Genomic DNA, 10628 nt, shown 5'->3' with positions numbered 1-10628 from the left:
TTGTAGGTAACACAGTTTTGGGTTTTTGCTGTTATTGAGTGTTTGATCTTCATTGGGGAATGTTCTAAGGTAATAGTTTATTAATTTATTTATGTTTTTGAATGATGTGGATAATACACAAGTCTAAAAAAGATTACGTAAAGAATAAAAATTAACAAAGAACTCATTTTTCAAATTTGCTCATAATATATAGCTTAGAATTGTTTATGTTCGTTTTTTTATGGCCCAAAAGAATATTTAGAAAATGGGGGGAAAGGCTCAAAAATAAATTTTGTAAGGAAAAAGTGCAATCCGCAAACTGCTCGCGAACCGTACTTGCACAAACCGTAAACTATACTATGAGCGATTGTAGGTTCACTTTTCCCAAACCGCATGCCATTGGACTCATGGGTCCAACCAGCAGTTCGAACCGCTCAAAACCAATCCGTGAGCACCCAGTGTTTTATGAGAAAATTTGATGGTATCATATATTTGATAATTTTTGATGGTATCATAATTTATATTTCACATTTCACTTTTGATGGTATCATAAATTTGATAATTTCACATTCCAGTATTTCACTTCCGAAACACTCTGAACTATCAGCAGCAGCAGGAGAATGGTGGTTTTTCTTAGGGGTGTGGGTGTGAGTGTTTAGAGAGATGGGAAATTGGGTTTAAAGATTCATTACATCTCCGTTCCCTTTATCCATTAAAAAATAACACCTTTTTATACCCACCTTCAAATTCAAATACCCACCTTCAAAACCCACCTTCAAATTCAAACCTTCGATTCCCTCTCCCTTCAGATCCGTAGCATTCCACTCCAATCCCACCCCAAATTCCGAATTCTTGCCGAAGAAAACCCCTGTTTCGCCTCTCTCTCTTTCTCTCGCATTCGGTGTTTCTCTGCTTCTGTTACTTTCTCGGAGTCGTGTGAACAGGTATGTTCTGTTTCTCTGCTTCTGTTTCGCGACCTTTTCTTGAATTTCTAAATTCTAGGGCTTATTTGGTTTCTGTTTTAGTCAACCAACACTCACCCCCTCAAGAATTCAAGTTTCTTTTTCAGTATGTGTACTTTTCTGATAATTGAAAGGTAAATTAGGTTTTTTTAGGATAGCGAGTATGATTTTATTTTATTTTATTTTTTAGTTTGTAAAACTTTTCTTTTTTTTCTTTTTTTTTTAATTTGCTGCTCATTTATTGCTGTCAAAATTTTGAACTTTGTGGCTCATCGCATTCAACATTCCCTTCAAAATTTTGTGTCAGACCCCTTGAAGAATCAACATTAATACAGAACTCTCTCTCTCTCTCTCTCTCTCTCTCTCTCTCTCTCTCTCTCTCTCATACCCTCAATCTTTATTGTTTTCATCTTCAGTAATATCATAGCTTCATTCAATTGAAATGTGTGAAGAGAATAGTCCAAGTACAAATTAGAACAAGAGACACTCTAGGTTATACAACATTTTTGCTTCTGGGTACTGAATAGTGAAGACCGAATTTGCTTTGATGGGTGTTCTTCTAATGAATTTGTTTTTTTTTTTTTTTTTTTTTTTTAATATCAGCTGCTTATGACAAGGAAGGTTTCGACTAAATTTAGACGTTTTAGGCATTTTAATCGGATGTGTTTTGTTTATTTTTGAAGTAACTGGGTTTGATTTCTATTTGTTGCTCGAAATTGTGAAGTGGGAAATTTAGGGGAAATTTATGTTCTTCTCGGATTCTCTTACCTTTTCGGGAAGAAAGCGGGGATGAAGAGCTTTCTGTTCTTCCTAGGCACACCAAAGTTATTGTAACAGGAAACAACAGAACAACAGAACAAGGTGTCGTCAAGAAGGCTGTTGGTCTTGGTGGTTGGCATTGGCTGGTAATTTTCTTTTTTACCTTTACACCACTTTATCCTCTACTCATTTGACTTTAATCATATCATTGCTATTTTAAATTATTTTGCCAAGTCACATTATTGTTATCTTTCTAGCTTTTTCAATTTCTAAGGCCTGTGGTGCTCTCTTGCCAGGTGCGATTCCTGAGTTTGAGCTCCTATTTCCCTTCTATTGAATGTAAAGAAATAGAAGTGAAAATCATCCAAATTTAAAATTTTGTTTTCTCACTAAACATCTGTATTATCAAACATATATCTATATAATAAGGGAATAGGGTTTTTGGTGTTCTGTTTGTGCATTCTTATCCCAATTTTTATTTATTTATTTTTTTATGTAGCTTATGGGTTTGGATTTAATTTTTAAAAAAATTTTGGGTCTGAAATGTATCATGATTGGCAATGAGCTTTTACTTTGTTCACTTATTCTTTATTTTTATTTTTATTTTTCCACAAATTTAATATCCCAATACAACATCAAGGAACCGGCAAGGACTGCTAAATATGTAGCTGAAGTGTTATTTGGGGTTAGACCCAAATGTTTCTCTGCTAAATGGAACCATTAAGAGCACTACAATTTATATATAGAAAAATTAATGTGGTTTAAATTCATTATGGTTGTAGTCTTCACATTACCTAGAATCAATTTGCATATTGATTTTGTATGCATGTTTTTCTGATTTTTATGCGTACATGGAATTACTGTCGTATTTAATTTAGTCTTGGGATCTTTCCAATTATATAACTCTCCATAAGAAAATGATGTTTTATTTTAGATATTTAAATTTATTATTAGCAACACATTTAATTATCTATTTCTTGGCGAATTTTAATTGAAAGAACAAGAATTTTGTTTACGAAAGATAGAGGGTAACTCTTCTAGATTAATGTTAAAGACTTGCACTTTGGAATTTACAATTCATTTGCAATGACATCGCAATGGAGTTGAGTTACATGATTGAATTTGTAATAAATCAAAAGTTAATATGTAATTTGTCACATCATTACATATAAAATTAGAAGAGATTGTTTTTTATTGGTGTGAATTCTTTTTCCAATTATTATTTTGTTTGTTTGTTTGTTTGTTTTTTTTTTTTTTTTGGGACGTATACATTGACCACTTCCCATCATTTCTCCCCTTATTTTATTAAGGGTAGCTCTAATTTAATGGATAAATAAAAAATATTGGAAATAGCATATTAGTTGCTTTTTAAGAACAATAATTAAGAAATTGAGGTGATTCACTTACAAAGTGGTTTATCAAATAATGTCAGCTACTTCATACGTTAAAAAATACTAAGAAAAATAATATATAGATCAAGAATTCAAACACAAAACAAATGTTAATAAAGTAATGTATGTTTTAAATTCACTTCACATGTGAATTCGACTGTAACTGAGTTAAACCACACACTATTTTTTTTTTAATTTTTTAATTTTTTAATTTAATATTCTATTGTTTTTAAATTCACTTCACGGGTACACGACTGTAACCGAGTTAAATTCACTCCCCTTATTTTATTTTATTTTTTTTGATATACTATTTAAGGCTATATTTGTTTGGGTATACTACATAATTTCTCTTAAGTAGTTTTATGAAAAATCATCTAACCTTTGTAGGTCGATTGATTGATCCTGAACATTTTTGGCTATTTGATCACAACTTTGAGACACTTTTCATAAAACATTTTTATGATCGTTAACATTTTTGCAACACATAGACTGTAATATAAGAATTTTATTAGATTGTGCCTTCAGGCACGGGCAATCTCTGTTATTTTTTAAAAAGGTGTTATTTTTAAAATGAAACTGGTATTTGATGAATCTTTTTTCTCTTTGTTTCACTTTTTCAGGTTGGTGATGATATACGGATGATGATCCAATTTAGGTTTTTTTTCCAATCAATTTGTTTCGTATGAATAAAAATTTCAGCATCGACAACCACCCTCCCTTCGAACTCACACTCGCAAGGTTCGATTTCTGCCTCTCCCCTTTCATAGATCAGTTTATTACTTCTTTTAATTAATTTCAATAAATTTCTTGATTTCTAATTTCGTAGATCAGTTTATTGCATTCCAGTAGATCAATTTATGGCTATGTCTGGTTTGTCTATATGGTTGCAACACCACCACCGCTGCTCATCATCACCACTGTCGCTGTTGATGCAAAACCAACTTCATGCTCAAACAGAATGTGTTCAAGGAAAGCTTCAAGTAAAATTCTTCAATACTTTGAAATAGACCACAGCTCTATTCATACTTTTTTTATTTTTTTATTTCTCAATCAATAAGTAACTAATTATAAATACGAAAAATATTTATATTATCAAACAAATCACTAACTCATACTTTTGTACAGTATTATTACTATTTTTTTAAATAAGTTTTAAACATCCAATACAGACTCAACACAATGTATGCTACAACACTATGGATTGGGAATCAGATCACAGTGAACATTTTGAGTTGTGTATTGTATGTGTCTGTTTGAACCTACATGGAAGGAAGCACATGCGAATTTGGGACAGTGACTGCATACCCTTTCTCTTTCTTTTGATTTTTTAAGTATCTACTGTATTGTTCTGCATGCTAATTTTGTAATTAAGTTCTGATGTCAAACTTAAACATTTCAATTGACTTAAACCCACTTCATATTGTATTGTTTTGCATGCTACATCCTTTCAATTTTCTCCCACAAAAGCACCCTGTCACAATTATATATATATATTTTAATCTTAATATATGTATTCCTTGCCTTCTATAGCTCCTACAGTATTACCTACACTTCCTTCACTTGGACAAACTTCATATATTATACCAAGGGATTGTTGATAGTGTATTATTTGCTTCTTTTGAAGTGGCATATATTCTTCAACCTTGAATAGATTTAATTTTTTGAATTGGATATTTTGATGGCTATACTAGAAATGTATCAATGTGCTCTATCTTCATTTATTTATTTTTTTGAATTAATGATTGAAGACTGAATAGTGATCTTTGAAACATAAACTTGATACGGAGACCTGGCCATAATGCAAATGAAGATGTTCACTCAGTGAGGAAATCTACAGCAGGTCCGCATTTGAATATGAGAAATATGGGATTTGTTACGCTACACTAGATGTAAATTATAGTATTTATGGTGCATATATGGTGGTGAAAATCCATTAGAAAAGGAGATTGTAAACTTAAGACTAGGGAAAGCTTCGAGTAACTCACTTAGAGATCAATTAAAATTTGTTATTTAAAATATTAACATATAGTTCTGGGAAAGCTACTGAAGATTAAAGTTGGTTTTGTTGGTTGTTGTTTATGTTGGTTGTTGATTTACTTGATAGATAGTATAAATTTGTTTTGTTTTTTTGTTTTTGTTTTGTGGCATAAATTTATGTTTGGACTTTCTAAATAATAAATGGTGAACTTCAAAATACTTATGATTATAACGAATTTTGATTTTGGTTTTAATTTGAATTGGATACTTTGATGATGGTTATACTAGAAATGTATCAATGTGCTCAATCTTCGTTTATTTATTTTTCTTAATTAATGATTGAAGACTGGATAGTCATCTTTTAAACATAAACTTGACATGCAGATCTGGCCATAGAGCAAATGAAGATGTTCACTTGATAGTGAGGAAATCTCCAGTCCTCGATTTCTGCCTCTCGAACTCGGCTCGCAAGGTAGTCCTCGGTTTCTACTTCTCCCCTTCTCTCTCTATTAGGCTGTGTGTTTTTTTTATTATTGCAATTTCTGATACTGTTTGGTTAATTTGAGGTTTTTTTTTTTTGAGTTCATCGTGTCCTGCCCCTCTCTCTCTTTCTGACGGGCTGTGTCTATTTTTTAATTGTATCTACATATGAATAATTGCGATTTCTGATGTTGTTTGGTTAATTTTAGTGGTTTTTTTGAGTTCATTGTGAAATTCGATTATATTTGATTTGATGTTATTGTTGTTGTTTATATTCATGTTATTGTGTGTACAAATTTTTCCCCGGAAAAAAAGTACCCATAAAGTGCCTTCAATTTATAAATGTGGTTTCACACAATCACAGCACCTTCGATCTTCCTTACCATTGCCAGACTTGGCTTGGAGAATGAGATTCAATTATTATGGTGTTACCCTCCCTCTGAAATTTCGACAATTTTTATTTTATTTTTAACAGGAAATTTCAACATTGTCGAGGAAGCATCATTGTATCAGTGAAGTTTCGGTTCAGTTCTTATCCTCGAGACAGTAAGTCTTCGCTCTCAGTTTTCGGATTTGATACATTGATTTCAGTAAATTTCTTGATTTCTAATTTATCTTATTTGAAATATTGCATTCCAGTATAAAAATTGTTAATTTCTGTGTTTGATATTAAAGATTTAGATTTTGTAACAATTTTATCTGATGTAAAAATGTGGAACAGCACAATTTCATTAAGGAAACAAGTCACCAATTCCTTTGTTGTTTTTCAGCTATGTTAACTCACAATTTCATTATTCTTTTTTGTTTTCCTCAAAGATGTTTGGTTCATAGAATTGTTCAGCATTTGAGGATAGCAGAGTATTTAACAATTCTTCCAAATTTGAGTTTGAATTCCCAAACGAGGCACAACTCTTGATAAAACAATGTAACCAAGAACAATAAAATGGCTGCATCATCCACAAAATAAAAATTCAATGATATGATCAATTTTTTTTTAATATGATATCACCGTGATATTAATTTTTTTTTTAACGTCCAATGCCCATTTACAAACGAGTAATAGTGTGATAAGTAAATTTGTTTATCTTATCATCATCCTTACATTAGTGGAATGGATCCCAATCATTAATTCAATTTGTTTTTATGGGATGATTGATAGTGGTATCATGGCTCAACACAATCCATATGTTGCACATATTGTTTTATAGTTTGGCAACTTAATTTCAATAGGACTTCTAATATAATATATCCTTTTAGTCATGGGGGAACCAAAATTTAAAGCTTAAATAAAAAAATAAAAAAAAAACTATCCATGCATTCTTCTTTAATTGAATTGTCATTTGTGCTTCTATTTTATTGCACTTTTCATCAGGTTTATTTAAGAAAATTAATTCCATGATTGTATCCATAAATCCTATATCACATCTCTCTTGCTTGCTTTGTATCACATCTCTCTTGCTTGCTTTGTATTTTAAAGTGTGTAGGTTTCTTGATTTCAAATTTAAAACTCTCTCTCTCTCTTTTCTCTCTCTCAGCTTTTGTTGTTTCCTTCTTTCCCCCATCAGAGCTCACTCCGGTAAGTTATTTCTCTCAGACTTTGTTGTTTCACTCCTCTCCTTCTTTCTCTTTCAGCTTTTGTTGCCCTCCGTGAAAAATTTATAATTTTAAAGTTGCCCTTTTGTTCTCTATTCTGTTTAAAATTAAAGTTGCCCTTTTGTTCAAACATGTCTACAACTCCAGATATTGATTATTCTTTGTTTTTCCTTTTTCCCTCCCGTTTCTGCCTCTGCTACATTAATTTTGTTTCCTACCTCTTTGATTTACACATTATGATGAGAAGGTAGACCAATGTAGCTCTTTTTTATTTTTTAGATAACTAAATGAAGAATTATGTTCGAAATCAAAATTACAGCGCTGATAGGAAGTTGACTGACTGGAATACAGGGAGAAACTAAGCCTGGGCGCAAAACACTTCTCCTGATGATGGTTTATCAAACAGACTTATGCCACTGGGACACCCAAGTATGTGTTCCATCAGTGCAATGGTGTTTTAAAGTGCGTAAGTTTCTTCATTTTTCATTCAAAAATTTTAAATATGATTCAAACTCCAAGGTTTATTTGGTAGCACATTGTTGTTCATTGTTGGTTTTCAAATAATTTCTTCTTCCATGTGTTTGTTTTTTTTATTTTTTATTTTTATTTATTGAGTTGGCCTTCCATGTGTTTTGTATTAGCCACAACTGGTTGCATATGTAATGCTTGATAAAAAGGTTCAGTTAGAAGGATCATTTGCTTACATATGCATTAGCATGTGCAACGTCTCCTATTTGGAACTCTAGAACCTTTGTACACTTAAGAAAAGTCTAATATCTATATTCAAACATATTATTGTGATTTGTGAATAAGGTACTGCAAGTCCAAGGAAAAATCAAACACTGAATTTTCATTATTGATGAGTTCGTTTTTTTAACTTTTACATTTGATTCATTGTTTCCAGATTTATTGATGTTCATTTAGGTAATTTTTTGTGTAGTTAGTTCAGTTTATAGTTGTAGCAAATTTTGAAAATATTTCTCTTATATTTGGTTAGAATGGTTTAGATAATTCCAACTAACAAGTGAAGCGTTGAGATTTTTTTCACTCTCTCACTATTTCCATTTCTCTCTTCTTTCTCACCATACCTCTTCTATCTTCTATTGACTCTTTCTCTTCTTTCCCTACACCTACAACACTGCTGTTCACCCCTAAGCCATCACCGACTCTGTTCGCCTCACATGTGCCTCCTCCGCATCCCCTTCATTCCCTGCTAATGATGTCGCCACCAGTGGCAATGGATGCCTCCCAAACCTTTTTTTTTTTTTTTTTAATCTTTTTCCCATTTGTATCCTTTTTCCCATTTGTTTTCTTTACACCATGCTTTTAGGTACGGGCATATACTAAATTTTCTTTACACCGTGCCTCCCAAACAATGTATGATGCTAAATTTTCTTTAGGGAATTGACCCACAATGCCTAAAATATTGTTCTGTTGCTATACATGGTGTAATTGGTATTGTTTATGCATTTGTATTTGTTGTATAGGTACTTTAACTCATTGCAGAGTGAATGCTTTTCTGCCTGTTTCCAATCTGATGTAAATATGGTCATTTCAGCACCAACGGGAAGTGGAAAAACAATATTTTTTGAGCTTTGCATTTTGAGACTGCTCTCAAGGTTCATCTCTACAGAGGGAAGATTTATTCACTTAAAGCGAATGCTTAAAACAGTAGGCTTTCTACAATTTTGTATATGAAAATTTTTTAAATGTTTATTTAAACACTGAAAAGTGTAGAAGATTATTGATTTCACACCTACAGATGTTCTTTATTTCATTAACTTTGTATTGTTGGTTGGTTTTGGGAATAAACTCTTCATGTTGTGGAAGGAATTTTGTTATTATTTGATTTATATACAGATATATAATATATTTTTAGGGTCTATTATACCTTATTGTCTGACTGATGAGGTCTATTATAATTGTTAAATCCATAATTGCTTCAACAGTTGAAATCTTTTCCTGTATGCGTTCACATTTATCAGTGATTAGAAAAGGGATGTACCTTACAAAACATTTACAGTAGTATTTAGTCCTTACATAGGTGTTTCCATGATTTTATATATCTGTTGTGTTACATAAGGTTTGAACAAAATATATATGGTCTCTCTGCACCATTAGTAAGTTGTTGTACTTGATTTTTTCTTATTTCCATGTGGCGTAGATTGTGCTGAGAATACATTTTTTAAAATCTCATGTGACCATGTAGGCAAGTTAAATTTTTTTTTCCCCCTATATTTTTTCTCATGTAGTTTTGGGTTTATAATTTGCAAAGAACTATTACAATGTTAAGTTGTGGCAATAGCACTAGCAAGTGTGCATTGCTTGGTGTTTAAAATTAATTTTTTTTTAAATTACAAAGTATTGGTTGGTGTGTTTCAATTTTAATTTTTTTATAGATTATAGAGCACTGGCTGGCATGCATTGTTTGATATTCAATTTTAATTTGATTTTTTTTTTTGTAATTGTCAAGCATTGGTTGTGCATTGTTTGGTGTAATTTTTTTTGGATTATTGTGTTAACAAATGTACAATATCTTTGGTTTGTGCGTTTCATTTTGTATCTATAATTTTTTTTTTTTTTTTTGACTTGCTTGGTAAGGATGCTTTTATTTTTAATTTTTGTGTTGATATGAAGTTTATGCTTTAGAGTCATAAAGTTTGTTAATAAAATCAAAATGTTTATGATTGAATTACTTGCCGTACTTTAAATAGTTGATTAGGAAATGTTTATTTTCAAGTTTTTTTAAAAAAAAAAGAACTTTTCAAAATTAACCAGACCTTGATTTATATTTTGACTTCAATTTTTTAGCAACAAATAGAATAAATTATATTTTAACCCAACAATTTTATATTCAATTACATTTTGATTTTATCATTATTTGCACCGTGCCTTTAGGCACGGGCATACACCAGTATATATATAAATTATAAATGCGTTTGTTTTTAATAAAATATTTTTAAAAAATTAAAAACATAAATTAAAATATATATTCGTTCAGGACTAAAATATTTATATTTATTTTTTATTATTTATGATAATAGGATGATACACATTATAATTGAAAAAAAAAACAAAAAAAAAATTTATTAGTCAAATTTTTAAATTTCTGTTTAAAAATCAACGTAAACTCATTTTTTAATTTTACGTTTTTTCTTTAAATTTATAAACTAAGACAACTAAAACCAAAAAAAATATCAAATAAGTTTTTGTGACAGTTTTTAAAATTTTTGTAAATATAAACTAAAAACGAAATTGTTATCAAACAAGCCCTAAGCGTCCGTGCATTTTTTTTAAAATTAAATTTAAGTAAAAATTTGAGCGTTAAAGGTTTTTAAAGTTTTATCAAATTATCAGTCGATTGGGCGAACAATTGGGCGGATGTCTAATCGGTCGATCAGTCAGTGTAATTTTTTTATAAATTTTTGCCCCAAGGAACATTCGGTAATAAAAATACAACGGCAATTAACATTAATTTAATAAAAGG

The 10628-nt window shown here is 30.6% G+C and overlaps 2 long non-coding RNA genes across 6 annotated transcripts; one reads left to right on the top strand and one right to left on the bottom strand.

The window, feature by feature from the left end:
* Positions 1–608: 608 nt before the first annotated feature.
* On the top strand, positions 609–7545 carry LOC145813386 (uncharacterized). Of its 5 annotated transcripts, XR_014356393.1 has the most exons (6): positions 609–923; positions 1666–1846; positions 5453–5540; positions 6024–6094; positions 7084–7124; positions 7461–7542. It is a non-coding gene; the product is annotated as an uncharacterized LOC145813386 (long non-coding RNA). The 5 variants fall into 5 exon arrangements; XR_014356395.1 differs by lacking the exon at positions 609–923 and having other exon boundaries at positions 1185–1846; positions 7421–7541; XR_014356394.1 differs by lacking the exon at positions 609–923 and having other exon boundaries at positions 1308–1846; positions 7493–7542.
* An 838-nt stretch (positions 7546–8383) lies between these two features.
* LOC145813387 (uncharacterized) lies at positions 8384–8934 on the bottom strand. Its single transcript, XR_014356396.1, has 2 exons — positions 8898–8934; positions 8384–8821 (listed from the first exon to the last, which is right to left on the bottom strand). It is a non-coding gene; the product is annotated as an uncharacterized LOC145813387 (long non-coding RNA).
* Positions 8935–10628: the final 1694 nt, after the last annotated feature.

The sequence above is a fragment of the Camellia sinensis genome, chromosome 15 (genome assembly GCF_055761805.1).
Source record: "Camellia sinensis isolate YWXY chromosome 15, ASM5576180v1, whole genome shotgun sequence".
NCBI lineage: Eukaryota > Viridiplantae > Streptophyta > Magnoliopsida > Ericales > Theaceae > Camellia > Camellia sinensis.
The sequence above is the reverse complement of the archived record's forward strand: the minus strand, read 5'-3'. Positions and strand labels throughout refer to the sequence as shown.